At 35.4% G+C, this 26,676-nt stretch overlaps 1 pseudogene; it reads right to left on the reverse strand.

The window, feature by feature from the left end:
- Positions 1–1,880: 1,880 nt before the first annotated feature.
- LOC107541621 (bone morphogenetic protein 15 pseudogene) overlaps positions 1,881–26,676 on the reverse strand; it is a 61,925-nt pseudogene continuing 37,129 nt past the window's right edge.

The raw sequence follows: 26,676 nt of genomic DNA on the forward strand, positions 1-26,676 counted from the left end.
GGATGAGGATATCCAAAGGAAAGGGCTAAACAGCACTGAGTAAAAGGGCATTTGGTGTATGATGGCAGAAAAAATATACTTGGGACAGTGAAACAAGGAAGAATATAGAAGAAGCATCAGGAGAACCTAGGATGAACTGCTTTGGCTCCCTAAGTCAGAGAGAGAGAAGGGGGCCTTAAAAACTCAAGTTCAGGAGGTAAGCCCGGGATGAGCTTCTGTTGCCCATTGTTCCCCTGGTTGCACGTCTCATGGGGCCCCCTTGGAGGAAAGAAGGGGATGGAGATGCACTGGCTTGCTCCCTTGGTGGAGAGCACACACTGGGTCCTGTATCCTGAGCATATTTATCTCTTTCTTTCAGGTGAGAATCTTAGGGGAGGTCTCAGGGGAATGTCTCAATAGAATAATTATCAGATTTCCAGGTGTGCTCTTTCAGAGTTGTGGTCTCCACTGATTCCTTGGTTCCAAGACAGGGGTCATTAGTCAATGTAGCTGGTCCTGAGGCAGCCACAACATCCCTTTTCTGGTGTTGCTGCTTTTCTGGGCCTGGAGCTGAAAAAGGACTGAGGTCTACATGTTATCTTTAAGGAGGAAATGCTCAGAGAATCTAAACCACATGACCAGCGATATGCTGGGGGAAGATAAATTACTCTGGACACAAAGTTCCTGTTTACCCAGTTTTTCCTTTTGGTAGGCATCTAGGGCTTCTTGCCCTAGTGAGTTTCTTTACCTGGGTTTCTGTACCTGGCACATCTAACAACTCTAACACTTTCAGTTATGATAGAGAGTCAAGTCTCTTTCACAAATATGGCTCCTCTTCTCTTGATTTGCCCCAGTGTTATATGTCCCTCATAATATATAGCACACAGGCTCAAAATGCAGCTCAAGCTATGACCAGACTAGAGTTTTTGGTGGAGAGCAGTGAGCAAATATCTGCATCCTCTCATAAAAAGCCCAATCCAGAGGCAAGTTTTACCTATGGTTGGGTTGCCCTGATCCAAGCTTTCTTCCTTAAATTCTGCTTCCCAATTCCATTTTATTAGTGTTGAACCACTTCAGAGTGATTTAGAGAGGAGGATTATTGAATAAAGGAACTGCATTTGTGTGCAGTTTCAGTAATTTATGTGTTGGGTGAACTTGATCAATGCCTCATTTTTCTCATATGCAAAATTCCTGCTTGCCTCTTCCACTGGATTAATACAATCTTCAAATGAAAATATGACTGATGAAACACCATGTAAATGTTGTACAGTATTGATAAAATAAACAAAATTGTTTGTTCTTATTTTCCAACTTTCTAAGTTCCTTTGTTTATAAAATAGGAATTAAGTTACAAAGTTATTTGAGGATCATTTAATATGTGTGTATAACATGGTTTCTTACAGCCATTGGTTAATAAATGTGAATTTTGTAATTTATAGTTAATTGATTCTAGTTCTCAAAATGACATAGCCACTGTACCCATTTGCACAAACATAAGTCATTTTGTCATCATCCCCTGTGGTGTTTGTAAGGAGGTAAGACACTAACTCTGAAAACATGTCACCTGGAAACTATTCATCTGCACAAGAAATTTAGATTCACCAAGCTATTTCCTTGAAATAAGTGACTGAGGTAATCCCCATCTTCTTTTCATTAACAACCACATTCCTTTAATTCTCACATGCACTCAAATTCATAAAAGAAAGTTGAAATATAATATATCCTCTTTACATAGAAGTAGTGAGACACAACTTAACAAATAACACCTTGATTCTTCAGATGAGTTAATTCCCCTCCCTTTTTCAAAGAACTTGTTCTTTCTTTTTTTTTAACAGTGATATTTGTTTATTTTAAACCCTACTCTAATATCTTGGGAAACCCGAGCTACCTGTACCTTGCTGTCACCCGCATGTGCAAGACTGGGCAATCATATCCTCATACTCTTTGTACAAGATACTCCCATTAGCCTCAACCATAAGGATGTTAATGGGAGCATACTTATAAGGGACATAGGAGGGCTGAGGGACACTTTGGTTCACCAGCTCATTGACAAGATTTTGGATGATGGCATGATTGGGAGAATCGATACCATAGTGTAGTACCCGAAGGCAGGCTCCCTTACAGTAGTTTGGGGTGTAGAGACTGGGAACAATGATCCAGTGATCCCAGCCCAGCTGGTGGAAACTGACTTGGAAATTATGGAGGGAACACTGGTTAGTTTCAGGCCCATCACATTCCTGAGAGGGCCAGGAATCTTAGATGCAATACTGCCTGCTCGCAGTGCCCTCTGCAAGAGAAGAGGAGTCCGTTTCCATAAATTCCTCCAGGCTTCAGGTTAGAAGTTTGACCTTCAGAACACTTTTATGAGTGTCATTGAAATAAAGTAACAAGAAGGCAGTGTCCAAGGATGAAGTGCCATGCCACAGGAGCTCAAGACCCTCACTACCTTTTTGCTGTTGACACATGAAGTGGAATCATAGAACCCTGTGCCTCTTGTGATTCCAGAGCCTTTGCTGAATGTGTTGTGTGATATCCGTCTCTATTCAAGTCAAGGAACTTGTTCTTATAATGATAATAATTTTACATAGTTTACTGCCTAACCTGATTAAACAGCTCATATTTTCTGACCTTTTTCTAAGTATAGAGAATTATAGCCATTTAAATTAATACTCTGTCAATTTCAGTATCCAATGTCTACTTTATAATTGTGAGGGGTTTTTTAATGCTATCAATTATGTTCTTTGGTCTCTGGCTATATTTCCCTACATTATTCATTTGCAGTTATTTTAAATTTTTTAAAAAACACACTATTTTTCTGGTATGGTAAAAACAACTTTTTAATTAAACTTATAAGATTCTTCCATCATGTACTGCCTTCAAATTTTGAGCTTAACAGAAAAATACTATTGGAAAAAAATTTAGAAACCACGTTGACCTTAATCATTTCTGTTTCCAACTCTTATCCACATTGGATAGCAGTAGTTTAACTATTTTGCCTTTATTAAATATAACATGACCAAAAGCTACATCTACTCCTGAAAATTTTCAAATGTCATCTAAACCATTCCCTTTCTTCTCTCCCAATAGTAACAGTATAATAACTGATTCAGAGGAAAAGCAACATTATCATCTCAAAACATTCTCACATGCTCATTTCAAGATGTGTTTTCTCATTTGCTTATTTATACATGTAAAGAATATTTCAGTCATTTATCAGACATTTATTGAGTATTTGGCCATTTTAGGAGATAAAACAAGTGTTTTTCAATCCTAAATACAAAATAAATGAATCATAAATCTATTTTCAAGGAGCTATGGTCTCCCAGAAGGTCCTCATGTATGCAAGTAATTAATATACAGTACAGAAATTACTGAGTGTCATTTTAAGACATATAGTATAGCCACTATAAAAAGTAAAGAATTGAAAGATCATAGTCAGCCTCAGAGACCCTATGTGATCTGGGCCCCAACTGTAGTTATGATTTGGGCAAATAGACATTGGAAGAGAGAGATTTTCCAGGGGTAGAGAGAGTCTTAAACAAAGAAATGGAGGTGGAAAATTACACAAAATGTGCAGAGATATTATAATTAGTATAATTAACCTGACTTCAGTAATTCAGAAGAAATATGAAAGAAGACAATGAGAGAGAAAAAAACTTAAAAAATATGTAAATTTGAGGCTTCGTTAGGCTATGTTGTATAAATTTTATTTGTTTGGAAATAGTAAGCCATTGATGGTTTTCCAGTAAGTCAGAGGTATTCAGGAACATTAATTTGACAGCTATATCTAGAATGAATTACAAGGGAAAAACTGAGGTGAGAGATGGCTTGAATATTCACTGTAATGACTTAAACAATAAACAAAAGGAGTCTGAAAGAGGCAGTATTAATAGAACAGTTATATGTAGACAAGAGAAATATACAAGATACAAGACTTGGCAACCAACTAGATATAGCAAAAAAGAGAGCAAAAAAGAGAATGTTTACCATTCTAAACCAAAGTTATTCTTTCAAATTTACTTTATGGATAAACCTGATGTTTATTTATACTATATTTTAATTTATAAATGGAAATAAAGTTTTTAAAATTCTGAAAAAGTAGTAAAGAGAAAGGTGATTCAAAAATAATAGAGAAATTACTAAGACAGATGTCCAAGAGATGATTTCATGTGTTTTCTTCTAGTTTTCAGTTTTAGCAATATATTTTGGACCAGTCTCCTTAGGCAAGGCCAACAAAAGCAAAAAATAAACATATAGGATTACATCAAACTAAAAAGTTTTTGCACAGCAAAGGAAACCATCATGAAAATGAAAAGACAACTTTCTGAACGATACACCCAATAAGGAGCTAATATTCAAAATATATGAAGAACTTATAAAACTTAATATCAACAAAACAAACAACTTGATTAAACATTGGGCAGAGGATTTGAATAGACAAACAGATGACCAACAGAGAGACATGAAAAGATGTTCAACATCACTAATCATCACGGAAATACAAATCAAAACCACAAAGAGATATCACCTCACACCTGTCAAAATGGCAATTATCAATAAATCAACAAATGTGTCAGCAAGGATATAGAAACAAAGGAACCCTCATGCACTATTGGTAGGAATGTGAAATGGTGCAGCCACTGTATGGAGGTTCTTCAAAAAATTAAAAATAAAACTACCATACTATTCAGCAATTTTACTTCCGCGTACTTATCTGATGGAAATGAAAACACTAATTTAAGAGATATATGTACCTCCATATTTATTTTAGCATTATTTACAATAGCCAAGATATGAAATCAGCCAAAGTGTCCATTGATAGGTAAATGGACAAATATATGAATATAGCCCAGGCCAGTTTGGCTCAGTGGTTAGAGTGTTGGTCCATGGACCAAAGGGTCCAAGGTTTGATTTCCAGTCAAGGGCATGACCTCGGTTGCAGGTTCGATCCCTGGCCCTGGTCTGGGTGCATGTAGGAAGCAACCAATTGATGTATCTCTGTCACATAAATGTCTCTCTCTCTCTCTTCCTTCCCCTCCACTCTCTCTAAAAAATAAATGGAATAAATATCCTCAGGTGAAGATTTAAAAAAAAAGTGATGTGAATATATACATATGAATATTACTTAGGCATAGTAAAAAGAATAAAATCTTGCTATTTGTGACAACACGAATACATCTAGAGGGTATTATGCTAAGGAAATCAGTCAGAAGAAGAAATATACATATATATTGCATTTATATTCCCATATATGTAGAATAAAAAAAATAAAACAAACAAAAACAGACTCATAGACACAAGAAACACATTGGTGTTTACCAGAGGAACCAGGGGTTAGGGGGACAGGGGCAAAAAGCGAAGGAGATTAAGAGATACAAACTTCCAGACTAGACTTATCAAAGAGAAAATGTTGTGATGTATGAAATATCAAATCACTGTGATGTATAACTAAAACTAATAGAATATTGTATGTTAATTATATATCAATATAAAAAGTAAAATGTTTTAAAGAATTTAAAAAATACAGAAATTAATTGAACTAAGCCAATAAAACAAAATCATGATAAAAAATATAATGTATTTTGTCCTAACTTAAGATAAAATAAGTCATCTGCCAAGAAGTGTGAGCAATAATAAAAAGAAAAAATTTATATACTATAAGACAATAAACCTCAAAGAAATATTCGATGTGTATGTGTATGTGACTTTCAGTCAAACCAATGGTGCGGAATTGATTCCAGGTTTAATTTGGAGCTTAATGTTGTTCTCAGATACCAAATACTAAAATAAGTAAAACCTAGACATAAATTTAATAAAATGTAGTAAAAATAAAAATACCAAATTATTTATTTAAAACAATATCAAGTTAAGCATTCTGTTCTTTATGAATACCATACTTCCATGATTTCTATTCTCTTTGTCTTTTATTTCCATCACAAAAATAATAAAGGAATTTAACTATGAACAATGAAAAGCCTATATTTAGCTTTATTTATATGTGTAATATTTATAAATAAATTATTCCTCAATTATACTTCAACCAATACTTTAAAGAACAACAACCCCCACATGTTCACTGAAGCCTGACTTCATTGGAGAGTTCTTTTAAGAAGGAGGGCAGTAAGATAGAATCTCCTGAATATGATGACCTTTAATGTCAGGACTGACAAACAAATAGAAGGCTTCTACTGTATGTGGAAATATTGGGAAATGGAAGATTCAGAGACAGAAAATTGGGATAAAACAGAAGCAGGGTGAGAAAAAAATAATATGCTAAAAATGCGGGCTCAAATTCTGAATTTATATGCCTTCTTATAAAATTAACATACAAATGTTTTGGTAAAATGCAGATTTTTACATAAATAAGAATTACTATAGTTGCTTACTTAACGAATTAGAAAAATCAAAACCTTACAAACACTCTATCATAACTATCTTATGAATGAGGAAGATATTGCTGAGGAAGGCTGAGCTTCAATCTCTTCCTCGTCTCTATCAACATGATTAAAATGGACTTTATTGCTAAAATAAATAGTCTGTATTTTAATAGAAAGAGCAAATAATATTTGAATATGAACTAATCCACTGAGATTTGGAGATCAATCACATTTCATTATTATAGTCATTGTGAGTGTCCCTAGCAACTCAATAGCCAACCTCTCCTTTTGGCTTATGTGCATTTTTTCAGGGCCCTAAGTCTCTGCTTTCCTTCTCCCCCTGTGTGTAGCTCACATAGAATCTGATCTGGGCCTGGAGATCTGGCAGTTCTTTGGGAAGGTCCTTTGCCATAGTTTATGCATATGTAAGTTGTTAATTTACTAGATTAAAAAATGGAAAAAGCTACAGGCCATATCACTAATGTTCCTCATCAAAAGCAAATAGAGAAGTATGGAGTATGATTAGGGAAAACATTAAAAACTGCATTCATTTTATTAAAGTATTATGTCTTACAAAACATTAAGTAAAGAATTTCTTTTCTTCTTTTCAATTTTTTAATTGATTTTAGAGATCAAGAGAGGGAGAGAGAGAAACATGAATTTGTTGTTCCACTTATTTATGTATTCATTGGTTAAGTCTTGTATGTTCCCTGACCGGGGATCAAGCCTGTAACCTTGGCATATTGGGCCGATGCTGTAACCAACTGAGAGACCCAGCCAACTTTTAAAGAATTTATTTTCAAGGATAAAAAGAATCCATGTGAGTACAAACACCTAAGATGGAAATAAATATAAATGTCAATTTAAAACAAAGACAGGCTTTTTAAAAAATTTTATGTTCCAGATGCATTTATCTAAAATTAGGTGAAAATGACTTTGGTTATTTTTCAGTGATTAAAATATCCAATATCTGTGAAATTCTGTAATAAAATATTTTTAGAAATTATATGCTTTTGTATTATTTACAATTCAGTAGCATTAAGAAAAGCATATTTGGACAATGACAACTGTATCTGGTTACATTTTTGCCAAATTAAGTGATACCATAATATAAATTAGAATTGACATGATTATTGTAAAGTTTTGTTTTTTTTTCCCCCACTTTATTTCTATTTAAACAACTGTGGAAGGGCAAAATTAAAATGTTAAAATGGTTTATTCTAGAACACTAGCAGCAAATTTTCCTTAATGTTAGCCACATTTCTTTACTTGCCTCATGAAATACAATAATAATGTCATACAAAGAATTACATACATCAGAACTATTTAAGCAATTATGTATATAGATGTAATTAGAACTTTTTGTTTGAAACTCATGCTATTATTTGAGTTTGTGGAATGGTGCTGCTGTAAGCAATCATCACTGAATATCTACAATAGGCTTATAATGAAACGCATATATAGTAGCACTTCTTTTTTTTTAATTGAAGTCACAAACTCCTTTTTTCAGATCTACAGGCTGAAAAAATTTAAACTTCCTCAAACAGTCCTGGATTAAATTTTATGACACATCCCCGTATGTTGATAAAGGCAGATTTTGTAAGGATTCATAAATAATCGGTGTATACCATGAGTAAGTGTGAAGGGATACTGCCTAGGATTGTTTTAAAACGTATTAAAGGTGGTATATATAATTATAATTAGATGAGAAAGTAAAGCTGATGGTTTCTGAAGTTCAAAAGTTTTAAGGTATTAATAACAACAACAACAAAACACCAACCTAAACAATTGAGCTAAAAATCAGCAGAGGATCTATAACAGACATTTTTCTAAAGAAGACGTGCCAAATGATGGCCAACGGGTACATGAAAATATGTTCGACATCATTAGTCACCAGAAAACTGAAAATTAGAAGACAAGCTACAGACTGAGAGAAAGTATTTGCAAAGTGGGCATCTGATAAAGGACTATTATCCAAAATATAGAAAGAACTTTTAAAACAACAATAAGAAAACAAGCAATCTGATTTGAAAATGTGCCAAATACCTTAACAGACATCTCACCAAAGAAAATAAACAGAGTGCAAATAAGCATATGAAAGGCTGTTCCACATCATATGCCATCAGGGAAATGCAAATCAAAACAACAAGACGCCACTATTAGACAGACCTATTAGAATGGCTAAAACCCAGAACATTGACAACACCAAATGCTGCTGAGGTTGTGGAAAAACAGGAATTCTCCCATACATTGCTGGTAGAAGTACAAAATAGTACAGCCACATTGGAAGACAGTTTTGCAATTTCTTACAAAACTAAACATACTCTTTCCTACCATAAAGTCCAGCAGTCACACTCAGTATTTACCCAAAGGAACAGAAAACTTATGTTTACATGAAAACCTCCACAAGTATGTTTATAGCAGATTTATGTGTAATTGCCAAAACTTGGAAGCAACCAAGATGTCCTTCAATAGGTGATGGGTAAATAAACTGTGACTCATACATACAGTAGGATATTATTCAGCACTATAAAGAAATGTGCTATCAAACCATGAGAAAACATGGATAAAAATTAAATGTGTATTACTAACTGAAAGAAGCCAGTCTGAAAGGCAACATATTAGTCCAACTATATGACCTTCTAGAAAAGGTAATCTATGGATGTAGTTTGGCTACCTGCCACAACAAAAACCAATTTCATGAGACTGGTGCTGGTGCAAAAGTAAAGACATTTTACTCAGGTGCTGTGACCTGGGAGAATGGTGGACTCCCATTTCAAAGTTCATCTCCCCATCCTGCTCAAGCCTGGGTCCTTATATGGATAGGGAGGGGGAAATTTTTTTCTATTCAATTATCTTGCTAGCTTTTCCTGCTGGGGCTCAGTCCATTCATTTTTCTAGCTTTTGGCCCACTAGGTATAAGAATCTCCACCTTGTGCCATCTTAGCTAATGGGGGAGACTCCTCTGTGCTCCCTGAATGTCTAAGGTAATGGAGAGGAAAGCTGCAGGATCTACCATCAGGAAGCCTGGAGATGCTGCAGCCCTCTGCTCACCTCCCCATGCTGAACATGGTGCTTGCACACCCAGGGGAGCCAGTTGTAGCCCAAAGGCACCCCTGGATCTCACATCCTCTGCTCCCCTGCTTATGGCCTACCCCTCCAAAGTGACCAGTCATACTCACACTCTGACTGAAGGCTGCCTACAGTAACATGGAGAGAGAAAAAAGATCAGTGGTTGCCAAGACTGAGGAGAGGAAAGGGATAATTAAGTGGAACATGGTGGACTTTTTAAACAGTGAAATACTCTGTATAATATAATGAGGGACACATCATTTCACATTTGTCTAAATCCATGACAACAAAAGTGAACTATAATATAAAGTATGGACTCTGGGTAATTATGTTTAGTAGATTCGGTTTTATTATTTGTTATAAATGTTCTATTCTGGTGGAGGTGGGGGCAAGGTTGATAATGGGAGAGGTTATGTATGTGTAGGGGCAAAGGTTGCTGAGAAAATCTGGTAGCTTCCTCTCAGTCTTGCCATGAACCTAAAAGTCAAGTTTAAGGGAAACAAAATGAGAAAGATAGAGCTCCTGTCTCCTAGCCTCTGTGGGAGGGTAGTAGTCTAACTTCAATAAGCACCAATTAACAAACACAGATAGCCTAATCACATAGACCAACCTCCCCACTAACAGCTTCCAAAACTTTTTCAATAGCTCACCTCAATGCTTAAAATCTCTCCTGTCTTTTAACAGAGTTAGTTTAATCTCTTTTTCCCCTTTCAATAGTCTTGAGTAATGTCTTCCTTGCTTGGTTAACTTGTGCAGTGCAATTTTTCAATGACAACTCTCATAGAATGCTCCCTTCATGGTTAGGGGCAACAGGACCCTTACCTGCACACTCAGTACTAGTCCAGTATCTGATATCAATTCAATCTTAAATATGTATAGGAAGTTAATAAATCTTAATTTAATAACTCACATCAGCAATAGACTTACTTTGACCTCACACTTTGTGACTAATATATAAGAGAAATCTAAAGCACAGAGAGGTCAAGTATTTAGAAGATACAGAAAAAAGTTATCAGAATAGCTAAATTAAACCCTAAGACTTGAAGTCTGTGTCTTTTTAATTCTATGCAAGGAAGCGATGGACAAGGTTAGGGGCAAGGAAAATGAATCTCTCTGAGTGTCTATTGGAACACTTATGTAAGAGCTCTGTTTCCTTGAGAGTTCTCTGAGTGATCTGTAACTTTCTATATACATTTTCTCACATGTTAGTATTTGGTACTCAGGTTATTTAGGTAACTGATCCTTGAGACAAATTTGATCATGAAGATTAAATATATAATATGTGGAGAAATTGAAACCCTTGTGCATTGCTGTTGAGAGTGTAAAAGGGCCACCCCACTGTGGAAAATTGCATGGTGATTCTTCAAAAAATTAAACATAGAGTTAGCAGAAAATAAATAAATAAATAAATAAATAAATAAATAAATAAATAAATAATAAAAATAAATTTCTAATCAGAAGTACAGATGGCACCCCTTTCTTAAAAGTTTAATGTGAATATATTCCTAGAATTAGCTAAATGGGCAAAAGAACATCATAAAATTTAAGACCACTACCATAACAGAAAGGCTTCTATTGATACAAATATCATATATGTTGATGGAATATGTGAGTTTTAGTTAATACAAAAAAAATAATTTTACATATAAAGTATTTGAAGTTTTTTATATACATTTCTGAAATTGTACATATTAAAAATATTAAGGAATGGAAAGTTATGGAAGTGGTGTTGAATTTTATGATGTCTATTTGACCCTTTTTGCTAATTCTATGAATATATGTACTTCAAGTAATTAAGAAAGGGATGACACCTGTGCTTCTGATTACAGATTTATTCCTCTATTCTCCTACCAGTTATTTATAAAAATCACCTCTACTGAGACTGATTCAGAAAATATGGTACCATATGAATTCTTACTTTGGAAATTTAAAAGAAATTTTGAAAATAAAAGTGCAGTAAAATTACTGTTAGATGTGACAAATAGCTATGTAGAAAAATAATTTATTCAAGGGTACGTCATAAAAATAATTAGAAAGAAATATTTGAAAATGAAAATTCTAGACTTGATTTGCTTCTGGACCCAGGGCTTGGAAAAGAAAAAGTTGGTGAATAGCTTGGTCCTGTTCAAACACAACCATCCCCAACAGAGAGAAACACAAGCTATGGAGTGTGGAAAACTTCAAACAGGATACTCAAGGCCAGTCAAAAATAGCATCTGATATGGGCCTGCACCAGAGACAATCCAAAAGACTCGGAGTCCTAGCATATATACCTAATAAATAGAAACAAACCCAAAGAGGCAGGAAAACTGGGGGACCAAAAAAAAACCCCAAATGAAAGAACAAAAGAATTCTCCAGAAGAAGAGCTAAACGAAATGGAGATAAACAAGGTATCAGATATAGAGTTCAGGAAACTGATCATATAGATGCTTAAATGGCATGAGAAAAGAAGTGGAAACTATGAAGGAAATTAAGAATAACATAATAGAAATAAAATAAATATTAAAAAATTGGAAGAAATAAGTAGCAGACTAGCAGAAGCCGAGGATTAGATTAGCAAATTAAAAGACAGTGTAGAAAAAATCAATCAGAGAAAAATAAATAAATAAATAAATAAATAACAGGACAGTTTAAGGGAGCTTTGGGACAACATGGAATGTAACAATATTCGCATCCTATAAGTACCAGAAGATGTAGAAAGTAAACAATGATTAAAGAACCTGTTTGTAGAAATAATGGCAGAAAACTTCCATAAGCTGGTCAAGAGAAAAGTCACATGAGTTCAGGAGGCACAGAGAGTCCCAAGCAAGAAGAACTCAAAGAGGCCCACACCCAGACACATCATAATCAAAAATGTCAAAAATTCAAGATAAAGAGAGAATCTTAAAGGCAGCAAGAGAAAAGTAATCTGTTACCTACAATGGAGCTCCCATAAGGCTGTCAGCTGATTTCTCATCAGAAACTCTACAGGCCAGAAGAGAATGGCATGAAGTACTCAAGTTAATGCAAAACAAGGATCTGAAACCAAGAATACTTTATCCAGCAAGGCTATCATTCAAAAGAGGTGGTAAAATAAAGAACTTCCCAGTCACAAAAGGATAAAGGAGTTTGTCACCATCAAACCAGCATTGCAAGAAATGTTAAAGGGAGTGCTGTAATAACAAGTTATAATAGAGAGAAAGATGAACATAGGTATAAAGAAATAAAATAGCAATAAAGACGTACCTATTAATAATAATCTTGAAGACAAATGAATTAAGTGCTCCAATAGGGTAACTGAATGGCTATGAAAACATGACCCAAATATATGCTGTCTATAAGAGACCCCCATCAGAATAAAAGACTCCCACAGGCTGAAAAAAAACAACAAAAAAAACCAAACTTCTGGAAGACTATAAATGAGAGATCAACAGGAATACAGTCACTGTAGGGGACTTTAACACCCCATGTGTTTTACTGGATAGATTTCCAGACAAGAAAATCAACAAGGAAACAATGATTCTAAATGACACATTAGATCAGATGGATTTAATTTGATGTTTACAGAACAATCCAACCCAAAGCTGCAGAATATGCATCCTCTTCAAATGCACATGAGACATTCTCAAAAATAGACCACAAGTTAGGACACAAAACAAGTCTCCACAAGTTCAAGGTGATTGAAATCATATCAAGCATCCTCTCGGATATTTACACCATGGAATACTATGCAGCTATAAAAATGAAAGATCCCTTGCCTTTTGAGACAGCATGGTGGGACCTGAAGACTATTATACTAAGCAAGATAAGACAGTCAGAGAAAGACAATTATCATATGATCTTACTTGTATGTTGAATATAATTAACAAAATAAAACAATGACCAAAATAGATCCAGAGACATAGAAGCATGGAACAGACTGACGAATCTCAGACATAAGCCCTGGGTAAGTGCGTAGATGAGAAGAGATTAACCTAAAAACTTATAAGCATGCATATATACATAACACATGGACACAGACAACAGTGTGATGAAGGCCTGGAGGGGGGCATGTGCAGGGTGTAGTGGACCAATGGAGGAAAAAACGAGACATTTGTAATACTTTCAACAAAAAGTTAAATTTTAAAAAACATGCATCACATAAAGACCATACATATAAAGACCATACACAAAAGCATAACTTATTTTCTTTTTCTCTTAAAAATGCATCTGAAAGGGGAACCCTAGTACACTGCTGGTGGGAATGCAGACTGGTGCAACCACTATGGAAGACAGTGTGGAGGTTCCTCAAAAAATTGAAAATGGAGCTGCCGTTTGACCCAATGATTCCACTCCTACGAATGTATCCTAAGAATCCTGAAACATTCATCAGAAAGGATATATGTACCCCGATATTCATAGCAGCACAGTTACAATAGCTAAGATCTGGAAACAGCCCAAGTGCCCATCAGTAGATGAGTGGATAAAAAAGCTGTGGGACATTTACACCATGGAATACTATGCAGCTGTAAAGAAGAAGAATCTCGTATGCTTTGGGACAGTGTGGATGGTCCTGGAGAATATTATGCTAAGTGAAATAAGCCAGGCAGTGAAAGACAAATATCACATGATCTCGCTTATACATGGAATCTATAGAACTTAATAAACTGATGAACAGAATAGATTCAATGACATGGAAGCATAGTTGAGACTGACGAAATGTCAGAGGGAGCGGGGAGAGGAGGTGGAGGGGGAGAGAGTAACCAAATAATTTATATGCATATATGCACAACCCAAGGACACGGACAATGGTGGGGAGAGTGACTGGGGAGGGGGAAGGAACAGGAGGGGAAAGGGTCATTGGGGAGAAAAAGGGACATTTGTAATATTTTAACAAAAATAAAAATTATACATATTAAGAAAAAAATGCATCTCCATATTTTATATTTTTATTATTAAAATTATATAATTTTTTCCAACTTATTTAGAACTTTTTACTTTTAGAAACTAAAATTTTCAATGATAACCAAAAAAAGTAAGCAATTAGTATTCCCTAAACTGACTTTTATGAACACATTTTATAACTTTTAGAAATAGAGGTTTCTCTATTGGCAAACACACTTTTAACAAACACACCTTTAGCAAAGCACTAGATGTTCATTAACAGTTCCAAATTTTCTCTACAGCCCCTCTACAACAAAAGTCAAAAGCAGTGGAACCAAAGACTTGGAAATCAACGTTTTAGTATTTCATGTTATTTCAAATTATCTAGATATTCAATAACTTTTATCAAATTTTTTAATTTAGAAAGGAATATCTGAAATAAGTTAATGTAATTAACTCAGATATAGCTAAGTATTTGGAGGGTGTTGTTTGTGTATTTTATCTTAACAATTGGGTTGCCACCCAAATGTTGATGACAGACTGATAAATTAATTCACCAATTTTTGGAATTTTTCTTCCCATTTGGGTACATTTTTTTTTCTGGTAGTTTACAGACAGCACATAACTTAGGGTCACCTCAGAGACTCATAAAGGCTTGGATATATGAGACCTGTCAATTTCCCTTGGGAATGGTAAAGCAGATCTAGCTATAGCATCAGCTAAATAATTTCCTGTTGTTTCCATGGTGGTAGCTTTTAATGTCCTGGAATAGATAATTGTCAATTGTTTTAATTTCTGAATGACATCTAATAATTCTGATACCTATTTTCCACTTCTTGTGAACTGCCTTACAAAGTTAAGAAGATCTGCTACTTTCAAAACATTCTAAAGTTGACAGCTTCACCAAAGGCATGGCTACTGTGATTGTAAATATTGACTCTTTGATCTTTGGACAATTGACAAGCCTGAGTTAGAACAATTAGGCTTCCTGGCAAATTATTTTTTTAACTATTAAATTTTTATTGCTGAAAATATTTCAGATGTCCCCTTTTAAACCCCATTGATCCCTTCCACCCCGCATCCACTCCATGCCCAGGCCTTCCCCATGTCAATGTCTGTGTCCATGGGTTATGCTTATAAACATATAAATTCTTTGATTAATCTCTCCCCACTCACTCCCCCATCCCCACCTTCCCTCTCAGATCCCCCAGTCTGTTCCATGCTTCTATGCGTCTGGATCTATTTTGTTCATCAGATTATTTTGTTTATTACATTCCACATATAAGTGAGATCATGTGGTACTTGTCTTTCTCAGACTGGCTTATTTCATTTAGCATAATACTCTCCAATTTCCTCCATGCTGTCCCAAATGATAAGAGATTCTTCTTTTTTATATCTGCAAAGTATTCCATGGTGTAAATAAACCACAGTTTTTTTATCCACTCATCTACTGATGGGAACTTGGGCTCTTTTCAGATCTTAGCTATTGTAAGTTGCACTGCCATGAACACAGAGTTGCATAAGTGCTTTATAATTGGTGTTTTGGGTTTCTTAGGATATATTCCTAAAAGTGGGTTCACTGGATCAAATGACAGTTCAATTTTTAATATTTTGAGGAAACTTCATACTGCTTTCCATAATGGCTGCAACAGTGTGCATTCCCACCACCAGTGTACTAAGGTTCCCTTTTCTCCACACCCTACCAGCACTTGTCATTTGTTGATTTGTTGATGGTAGCTATTCTGATAGGTGTGAAGTGACACCTCATTGTGGATTTAATTTGCATCTCTCTGATGATTAGTGACTGTGCATTTTTTCATATGTCTCTTGGCCATCAGAATGTCCTCTTTGGAGAAATGTCTATTTAGGTCCCTTGCCCAATTTTGATTGGATTGTCTTCTTTTTTGTTAAGTTGTATGAGTTCCTTACATATTTTGCATATATATATCCAATGTGTCTTTGACAAATATGTACTCCCATAGAGTGGGCTCCCTTTTTGTTTCATTGATGGTTTCTTTTGCTGTGCAGTAGCTTTTTAGTTTGTTGTAGCCCCATTTGTTTATTATCTCCTTTGTTTCTCTTGTCCTAGGAGATGTATTGGCAAACATTGCTAGGGGAGATAGCTGAGATATTCCAGCCTACGTTTTCTTGTAGGATTTTAATGTTTTCATGTATTACATGTAAGTCTTTCATCCATTTTGAAATTACTTTTGTGTATGGTGTAAGTTGGTGGTCTGGTTTCGTTTTTTTGCATGTACTTCTCCAATTTTCCCAGCACCATTTATTGAAGAGACTGTCTTTAATCCATTGTATGTTCTTGCCTGCTTTGTCAAATATTACTTGACCATAATGGAGTGGGTCAATTTCTGGGTTCTCTGTTCTGTTCCACTGATCTATATGTCTGTTCTTGTGTCAGTACCAGACTGTTTTGATTACAGTGGCTTTGTAGTATAACTTGATATCTGGTTTTGTGATCCCTCCAACTTTGTTCTTCTTTCCCAAGATTGCAGGGCTATTTGGGGTCTTTTTTTGGTTCTGTATAAATTTTCGAAGTGTTTGCTCTATATCTATGAAATATGCTGTTGGTATTTTAATAGGCATTGCATTGAATTTATAGATTGCTTTGGATAGTATGGACATTTTAATGAAGTTAATTCTTCCAATCCATGAACATGGTGTATTTTTCCATTTCTTTATAGCTGTTTCTTTTATCAGTGTCCTTTAGTTTCCCAAGTACAGGTCTTTCACATCTTTGGTTAAATTTATTCCTAGGTATCTTATTTTTTTAGTTGTAATGGTAAATGAAATTTTTTTTTTTTAGTTTCTCTTTCTGAGAGTACATTATTGGTGTATAAAAATGCCACTGATTTCTGGGTGTTAATTTTCTATCTTGCTACCTTGCTGAATTCATTTATTAAATTTAGTAGTTTTTTGGTGGAGACTTTAGGATTTTCTATGTAGAATATCATGTCATCTTCAAATAATGACAGTTTAACTTCCTCTTTGCCAATTTGGATGCATTTCATGTTTTCTTCTTGTCTGATTGCTGTGGCTAGGAATTCCAGTACCATGTTGAATAAGAGTGGCGAGAGTGGACACCCCTGTATTGTTCCTGTTAGGTGAAATGATTTTAGATTTTGCTCATTGAGTACGATGTTGGCTGTAGGTTTGTCATATATTGCCTTTATTAGGTTGAGGTATGATCCTTCTATTCTCACTTTGCTCACAGTTTTTATCAAATATCAGTGTTGGATTTTATCAAATGCTTTTTGTGTATCTATTGATATGATCATATGATTTTTGTCTTTCAATTTGTTTATGTGATGTATCACATTTATTGATTTGTGAATACTGTACCAGCCTTGCATCCATGGAATAAATCCCACTTGGTAGTGGTGTATGATATTTTAATAAATTGCTGTATCTGATTTGCTAATATTTTGTTGAGTATTTTAGCATCTATGTTCATCAGGGATATTGCCCTGTACTTCTCTTTCGTTATAGTGTCTTTATCTGGTTTTGGAATTAGGCTAATGCTGGCCCTGTGAAAAGAGCTTAGAAGTGTTCCTTCCTCTTGGATTTTTTGAAATAATTTAAGGAGCGTAGGTATTAATTATTCTTTGAATGTTTGGTAAAACTCCCCTGTGAAGCCATCCAGACCAGGGCTTTTGTGTGCTGAGAGCCCTTTGATTAGTGCTTCAACTTCATCAGCAGTTATCAGCCTATTCAGGTTTCTGACACTTCCAGATTGAGTTTTGGAAGGTTGTATTTTTCTAGGAATTTGTCCATTTCACCCAGGTTGTCCAGCTTGGTGGCATATAGTTGTTCAAAATATTTTCTTAAAATCCTTTGTATTTCTGTTGTATCAGTTGTTATTTCACCTTTCATTCCTGATTTTGTTTATTTGGGTCCTCTCTCTTTGTTTCTTGATGAGTCTGGCTAAAGGTTCACCAACCTTGTTTACCTTTTCAAAGAACCAGCTCTTGGTTTCATTGTTCTTTTGTATTGTATTTTTAGTCTCTATATAATTTATTTTTGCTCCAATCTTTGTTATTTTTTTCCTTCTATTTCTCCTGGGCTTTTCTTCTTGTTCTCTTTCTAAGTTTTTAAGTCGTAGGGTTAGAGAGTGTTAGAAGATTTCTTGTTTTTTGAGGAAGTGCTATAAACTTCCCTCCTAGGACTGCTTTCATTGTGTCCCATAGACTTGGAGTTGTGTGTTCATTTTCAGTGTTTACAGAAAGTTTTTTATTTCTTTCTTGATCTTTTTGGTAACTCATTCATTGTTTAAAAACATGCTATTTAGCCTCCATGTGTTTGAATGTTTTTTAGAGTTTTCATTGTTTTCTAACTTCTTGTCATTTTGGTCCAAGAAGATGTTTGATATGACTTCAATGTTCTTAAACTTGTGGAGACATGTTTTATGTCCTAACATATGGTCTATCTTTGAGAATGTCTTCTGTGCATTTCAGAAGAATGTGTATTCTGCAGCTTTGGGATGGAATGTTCTGTAAATGTCAATTAAATTCATCTGAACTAGTGTGAGTCATTTAGGGTCACTCTTTCTTTGTTGATTTTTTGTCAGTAGACCTATCCAGTGAAGTCAATGTGGTGTTAAAGTCCCCTGGTATGACTGTATTGCTGTCAATCTCTTTCTTAAAGTCCTCTAGAAGTTTTTTTAAATAAATTTAGGTGCTTCTATATTGGGTGCATATATATTTATCAGGGTTATATCCTCTTGTTGGATTGATCCCTTTAGTATTATGTAATGACCTTTCTTGTTTCCCATTATCATCTTCATTTTGAAGTTTATTTTGTCAGATATGAATATTGCTGCCGTAGCTTTTTTTAATTTCTATTTGCATAAAAAATTTTTTTCTATCCATTCACTCTCATCCTGTGTGGGTCTTTTTTTTTTTTGAGGTGGGTCTCTTGTTGACAACATATATTTGGACCAGGTTTTCTTATCCATTCAGCCACCCTATATCTTTTTGGGGGGCATTTAATCCATTTACATTTAAGGTTATTATTGAAAGATACTTATCTACTGTCATTTTATTTCTTTATGCCTGTGTTTCTCATTCTCTCTATTTCTACTTCTAATTATAGCAGTACCTTTAACACTTCCTGTAATGTTGGTTTGGTGGTGATAAACTCCTTTAGCTTTTTTTTTTTTTTTTTTTTTTCTGTCTGGGAAGCTCTTTATTTTGCCATCTATTTTGAATGATATCCTACCTGGATAGAGTAGCATTGGTTTCAGATCCTTGTTTTGAATTACCTTGAATACTTCATGCCATTCCTTCTGGCCTGTAGAGCTTCTGATGAGAAGTCAGCTGACAGCCTTATAAGGGCTCCTTTGTAGGTAATAGATTGCTTTCCTCTGGCTTTCTTTACAATTCTCTCTTTGTCTTCAATTCTTTGCATTTTAATTATGATGAGTCTGGGTGTGGGCCTCTTTGGAGTCTTCTTGCTTGGGACTCTGTGTGCCTCCTAAATTTGTGTGATTTTTTCTTGACCTGGTTAGGGAAGTTTTCTGCTATTATTTCATCAAACAGGTTCTTTAACCCTTGCTTACTTTCAACTTCCACTGGCATTTTTATAATGCAAATATTGTTATATTTCATTTTGTCCCACAGCTCCCTTTGGCTGTCCTCCTGTTTTTCTCTTTGGGTCTCTGATTAAGTGATTTTTTTCTACACTGTCTTCTAGTTCACTGATCTTATCCTTAGCTTCCTCTAGTCTGCTATTTATTCCTTCCAATGTATTCTTCATTTTTGCTCTCATTCTTAATTTGCTTCATAGTTTCCATATCTTTTTTCATGCTATTGAGCATCCTTACAATCAGTATTCTGAACTCTATATCTCTTAGATCACTTATCTCCATTACATTTAGCTTTTTTTCTGGAGATTTCTCTTGTTCTTTTATTTAGGGCTTGTTTTTGATTCTCCCCATTTTGGCTGCCTGTTTGGGTTTGTTCCTATGTATTAGGTAGATCTGCCAGGACTCTGTTTTTTTGGAGGGTCTCTGGTACAGGCCAATATCAGACACAGTTTCTGACTGGCCCTGAGTACCCTGTTTGGAGCTATCAACAACCCACGGTTTGAGGTCTCCTCTGCTAGGGCTGGGTGCATTTGTATAGGACCAAGGTTCACATTAAAGTCTGCCTTTCCAAGATCCAGGTACAGAAGCAGATCAGGAGAAGTCTCAAAGCACTCTGATGTCTGCCTCTGCCTGCAGGCTGATTAATCTGATTCTCTTAATAAGCCTCAGGCTATAGAAGCTCCACAGAATGGGGTGGCTGGTTGTTATCCATCTCTTAACAAGTCTCAGGCTGTAGAAACTCCTCTAGATAGGGTTAGAGGTTTTCCAGCATGGGGGGGCAATTGCTTCCCACTACAGGCAAAAGCTGAAAATTGTCTGCCTGAGAAAGATGTTCTCTGCAGTATGGCATAATGACATTACATAGGAATCCAGACAGGTGCCCTCTGATCTCACTATCCAGAGCCCACAGCCCCAGATTCTCCCCACACAGCTCCAGTCCACTCCTCTCTACCTCAGCTGGAGCCCAAAGTGAGTGACTGCACACGAAACTTTTTTCCTTGGCTCTTTAAGAGTATGCCTGCATTTGTAGCAGTCTCTCCCTGGCAGATAGAAACCAGCTGCTTTTCACAGCCAGGTGTTATGTGGTCACCTTTCTCAGTTCTGGTACCCTTGACTGGGAAGCCCAGCCTGGGGTTTAGGCCCCAGCATCTTCAGTGAAAACCCCCTACAGCTGAGATATCTCTCAGGATGTTCAGCTGCTGCTTGTGGATGCCAGTCAGCCCTCTTGCACCTCTGCACTTCCTACCAGTCTCTATGCAGTTTCCACTTTTCCTCCTCGGTTATGAGGGTGCTCTCCAGCTCATCCTCAGTTGGTTTTCAGGCTGGTTTTTCCATATTTTTGTTGCAACTCCAGTTTTGTCCCAGAAGAATGTCCATGTAGCTTCCCCTCAGTCCACCATCATCTTTTATATCTTGTTGGGCAGATTCTATTCAAGTAAATAAGAACCTTCCCTTATATCCACTGTGGAAGTTATTGAATATCCAGCTTGGTAACATTTCTGCTTTTTTCTTTAAGGATTCATCTATAAACCAAATTAAGTCATCATTTTTAAGGAATTTTATAAAACATTTCTAAGAATAAGAAGGTTGTCAGCTCTGGCTGGTTTGGCTCAGTGGTTAGAGTGTTGACCAGAAGACTGATGGTCATGGGTTTGATCCTGGTCAAGAGCGCATAACTTGGTTGTAAGCTCAATCCCCAGCGTGTTCGGGTCATGTGTGGCAGGGAACCAATTGATGTGTCTCTCTCTCACATCAATGTTTCTCTCTCTCTGTCTCTCCCCCTCCCTTCTACTCTCTCTAAAAAATCAATGAAAAAATATCCTCAGGTAAGGATTAACAAAGGAGAAGAAGAGGAGGAAGAAGAAGAAGAAAAACAAGAAACGGTCAGTAAGCAAAGAGAATCATGGATGTCCTTATACTGCAAAGAAAGTAGTGAAGTTGCTAAGTTAACACTGTTATATCAAGTTTAAGTGAAATTGGGTGCAGAAGACCAGAGCCAGTCACTGACAGGTGTGTTGAAAGTGATGAGATTTCAGTGATTTAAAAGAAGGAAGAACATAAGCAAAGGGGAGTCCATAATTATCTGATGTTAGTTTGTTTGCATAATATATCTATATCAGAATTGGCTGTCATGTAGAGAGGAAACCCTTTGGCTAGAGTCTAGTTGCTGACTGTAATAGTCTATAGGTCTATGATGGTCTGTATTTTTTTAGTTAAAATTTCTATGATTAAGGTGTCCCAAAGTGGAAGCTTAAACAATTTTTTAGAGATTTTATAGGTTGTTTCCTTTCTGGGTTCCACTGAACTAGATCAGGTCAACCTGATTTTAATAAAATATAGAAGCTGGGCCATTAACAAAAAATTTGGAACACACTTGTGACAATATCCAGTCAAACACAGAAATCTAAGTTGCTTTCTTGTTTTTATGGAAGAGGAAAAAACAAGTGAATGGTTCAAGTTGGTGGTGCATAGGCAGGCTAAATATCAATCTCAGACCAGGAATTTAAAAAATGAATTTATTTAAAGGGGATAGGGGGTGGATGTAGCCTAAGGGAAGTGCTACACAGCACCAAGCCAAAGGGTATTGGGTCAATGACGTCAACCCCTAGGAGCTGGAGTCTTGTTGTTATATACAGCCACTGGCAGGAAGCTTTTGTCATCAGTGGGTTTTGGGAACTTGGTTGGTGGGCTTGGGCAGTGGGGTTGGGTCAACAGTAATGTGGACGTATGATGGGGTGCTTTTTGAAAGTTTTAGTTTCTTCTATGGTTTGATTCTTGGTGTCCAGCCCTTCTTGTCCAACAAGTCTTCCTGGTATTTGTATTCCTGTGGTGGGGAAGCTTACAAAATGGCTATTAAGAATTATATTGCCTTGTAAATCCTAACAATTTCCCCCTCTTTCTATTTGTTAATAATTATTCTTATGAAGTCTGGGCGACATCTCTTTTCTTCTGTAGTTGCTTCCTGCTGGTTTGTGGGCATAGAGCTCTCACTAAGCTGTGTTAGTATGTTGGAGAATTGGGGAATAAGGGTAAGAATAAGTTCTGTAGGCCATGGTTAAGGCTATTTGCTTGCCCATAATAGTTCATATGTTGTTTTGGAGAAAGGAAAGAAGGGTGTAGATTATGCAAGGTCCAAAGAGAAGGAGGAGAATTATTGAGGTAAGTGAACCCAAAATAGGTAGAATCCATGTAATATTAGAGATTGTTCAATGTCTTGTGTTTTTTTTTTAATTTTATTATTGTTTAAAATATTACAGATGTCCCTTTTTCTCCCCAATGACCCATTTCACCCCATTCCTTCCCCCTCCCCAGTCCCTCTCCCCACCATTGTCCATGTCCTTGGGTTATGTATATATACACATAAATTCTTTGGTTACTCTCTCCCCTTCCACCCACCCGCCCTCCTCCATCCCTCTGACATTCATCAGTCTCATCTATGCTTCCATGTCATTGAATCTATTCTGTTCATCAGTTTATTAAGTTCTTTAGATTCCACATATAAGCGAGATCATGTGATATTTGTCTTTCACTGCCTGGCTTATTTCACTTAGCATAATATTCTCCAGGTCCATACATTCTTGTGGTTTTTTTGTTTTTGTTTCATGAAGAGGGGCTTGAAGTCCTTAATGAGTTCACAAGAGTAGGTCTCAGATTGAGGTTCCTGTGGGGACTTATAAGAAATAGATTTACTTCAAGATAAATGAGACCTATATTGCATAAACAAGTAACTAGTTATTTAATAAGGTCATAGACATATATTCTATGAAAACAGAAAGAATACAAAGGTTAGCAAATATAAACCAGTTGAGAAGATTGCTAAATGTAAGGCTTTGCTGGAAAGCAAGCAAGCAGTGACAATCTAATAAATTGTCTGCAGTTAGAACATTTCTGGTGATGTTATCAGGTGCTGAGGTCTGTATAGTATACATAGACAGTCTTAAAACAAAACTTTGAAAACAGTTAATTGCACTGGAATTCAATATCCACAATTGGGCATTGTGATTTTTATTGAAACAATTTACCTTCCTAAAATTACCCTCATTTTTTTCAAAGAGACTGCATTAGGTTTTTAATTTGGCCTGATTATTTGTATAAACACAATAAGAATAGTAATTGATTATATAAGCTCTTTCAGATCTACTTTGCTGGAATTTCACTTACAAGGAATATTCAGATTGAGCTTCAGTCAGCCCTTCAGGGCACATAAGCCAAATCACACAGTTGCTATGTGGCTTTGCCTGCAAGGATTTGGATGGATTCTTCAAGCTCTTGAGGTCCCCAAAATGATTTGAGGTTCTCTCTGCCATTTCCCAGGAAAGCACCTTTTTTCCTTATCTGGAAATATTTCTGTGAACCAAGTGAACAAGCAAGGTACCAGGCCATTTCTCCAAGGTGCTCTTATTGGCTTTAAAGTCAGTCTTTTATTCCTTAAGGCTTTTTAGTGACATCCAGAGTCCTGGCACGTCTCTTTCAGAAATGGCATTCCAAAGTTTTGGTATTCCAAACCACAACTGGAACCTGGTTTTATAAAGAGAATAGATTCTTGTTGGATTTATGCAAATAATATAATGTTATGAAAATAATACTCATTGAGATTTGGCAAATTCTGGAGGGATCATGTAGGGAGAAAAATATAAAAGCTTCTATATCGCTTATCAAGGTAGATTTTACCAAATTGTTCTAGAAAAATTAAAATAAAATTTTTTTAAATATCTGGAAGACAAAAATATTTCAATATTTTAAATAAAGTCACAAGAATAATAATCATTCTCAGCCTACTCAGTCCCATATAACTGATTATTTCCCATTATTTTCATGAATTCAGTTATTTCTTAGAGTTCTATAAATATATATTTATCTTAAAGAGATGACCTGCTTAGAAACCTGTAATTTAGAGTAAGTCAGAGTTCCTCTCATGAATCTTTTCAAAGACTTAACTAACATATTTGCAAATGCATCAGAGCAAAACAATGATGGTCTATACATGAAACACTTGAAATGATATGGTGTAGACTTGACCATAAAACAATTGACAAAGAGCCTTGCTTTTCTGTAAGATATAACATTCCAAGGTAACAATTTCTTGGTAAATAATAGTTATTATGAAATGACATAAAAGAACAACATAAAGTTTATATTCTTTGTTTTAATGTAAAGTTTTAAAATATATATAAAGAATAAACAATATGCAAAATTTTAAAATGCTGAACATGGCTCATTTGAAGTGTGTATTGAGCACTGGAAACAATTCATAAACACTCAAATGTGTGAATTACAGGCATCTGGAGCACTACTGCCAGATGGTGTCCATAAGGAACTATTATTCTAGGCTTGTAATGTGTCACTGACAAGATACCTGTTACTCCTGAAAACTTCCTGTTTGAACTTGGCTCTGAATCTTTGCAAGTTCTTTCCTAGAGCAGACTAAAATTCCTAGAATATTTATTTTAATAAAAATATATGTATACAAATAAAACATAGCTGTTATTAATTTTTATTTGGTGAAGCTTCCCATGTAATTTTTCAAGCATATTAAATAGGTCTAATTAGTTTAAAATTTTAGGAGAGAATGAATCCTTGAGGTATTTCAGGGCCTGTTGTAATAATTCAGTCATTTATCTGTTTTTAAGAAAAGCCTTTTGAAATTTAAACTTTGGGAAGCATGTCAAATATATTAACCAAAAGATTATATTATAAATCTTTTGTAAATTTAGGTAAAACAAACATACAGTTTTATGGTAATAACCTTAAAAAATATCAATTAAACTTAAACTGGTTTTAATTAATTTATATATAAGTATTTAATCTAAGTAGGCCAATAAAATAATATACCCTAATAATAATGCCATCTGGAGGAAGAAAATACAATAGATATAAACAAATACATAAAGACTATACACATGATTCAAATTACTAATTTTTGTAGAGAAGACATAAGATTTTTTATTTGTTTTTGGTGACTTTTAAGAAGGCTAGAAAAGGGGAGAGAGTTCCTAAATACCAAACAGGAAGACTTGTTGAGACTTTCAATGAAAATGTCAAAGGTTGTGAATGAGTGGCAGAAATAAAGTCTAGGCTCCAATCTAAGGACTTAAGCAACAAGAGAGCTGCTTTGGCTCACTGAAACGTCAGAAACCCCTGTGACATAAAGTGTGACATAACAAGAATGGGGGTGTTAGAAATGCTGGGAGAGAAGGGGTCCCTTCAGACATTAGGGGTGATCAGGTCCTGACTCACCTAACCCCATCACCTGAGGATGGTCATGTGGGTGGGTGATTCCATGTCCATCCAGAGGGCAGGTTTACCTTTCATCTAAGCATTGATGTGATGCATCTTGATGAAGAATTACTCTGCAGCTGTACAGGTAGGGTTCTTCCACACAGATAAAGGGCAAAAGAAAGTGTAATGAAAGCAACTCTAGGTCCATTAGAGAGAAATTAGGTGGAGGAAGGGGATTGAAGCCTGACTGTTTTTCTGTAGACTTAAAATTTTCATAAAGTTTTATAACTTTCTTTTATAATTTATGCAAACCTTTTTACCCATTCAGAAATAACCGTTATTAGAATAACTCAGTTTCAATCCTTGTTCTGCAAATGTGTATTTCCATACTTTATGCCTTCTATTACTAAACTCATACAATTTCTTTTCAACTTAATTTGAATTTTTAATTCTTAGAAACTTTACTTTTCCAATGATAACCAAAAGTAAATAACCAGCATTCTTTAGATTGATGATTATGAACACACTTTAAACATACTCTTATTTTCAAGAAACACCTTCAACAAAGAACAAAACATTACATCAAC

Source organism: Miniopterus natalensis, chromosome 2, assembly GCF_054644295.1.
Source record: "Miniopterus natalensis isolate mMinNat1 chromosome 2, mMinNat1.hap1, whole genome shotgun sequence".
NCBI classification, from domain to species: Eukaryota; Metazoa; Chordata; class Mammalia; order Chiroptera; family Miniopteridae; genus Miniopterus; species Miniopterus natalensis.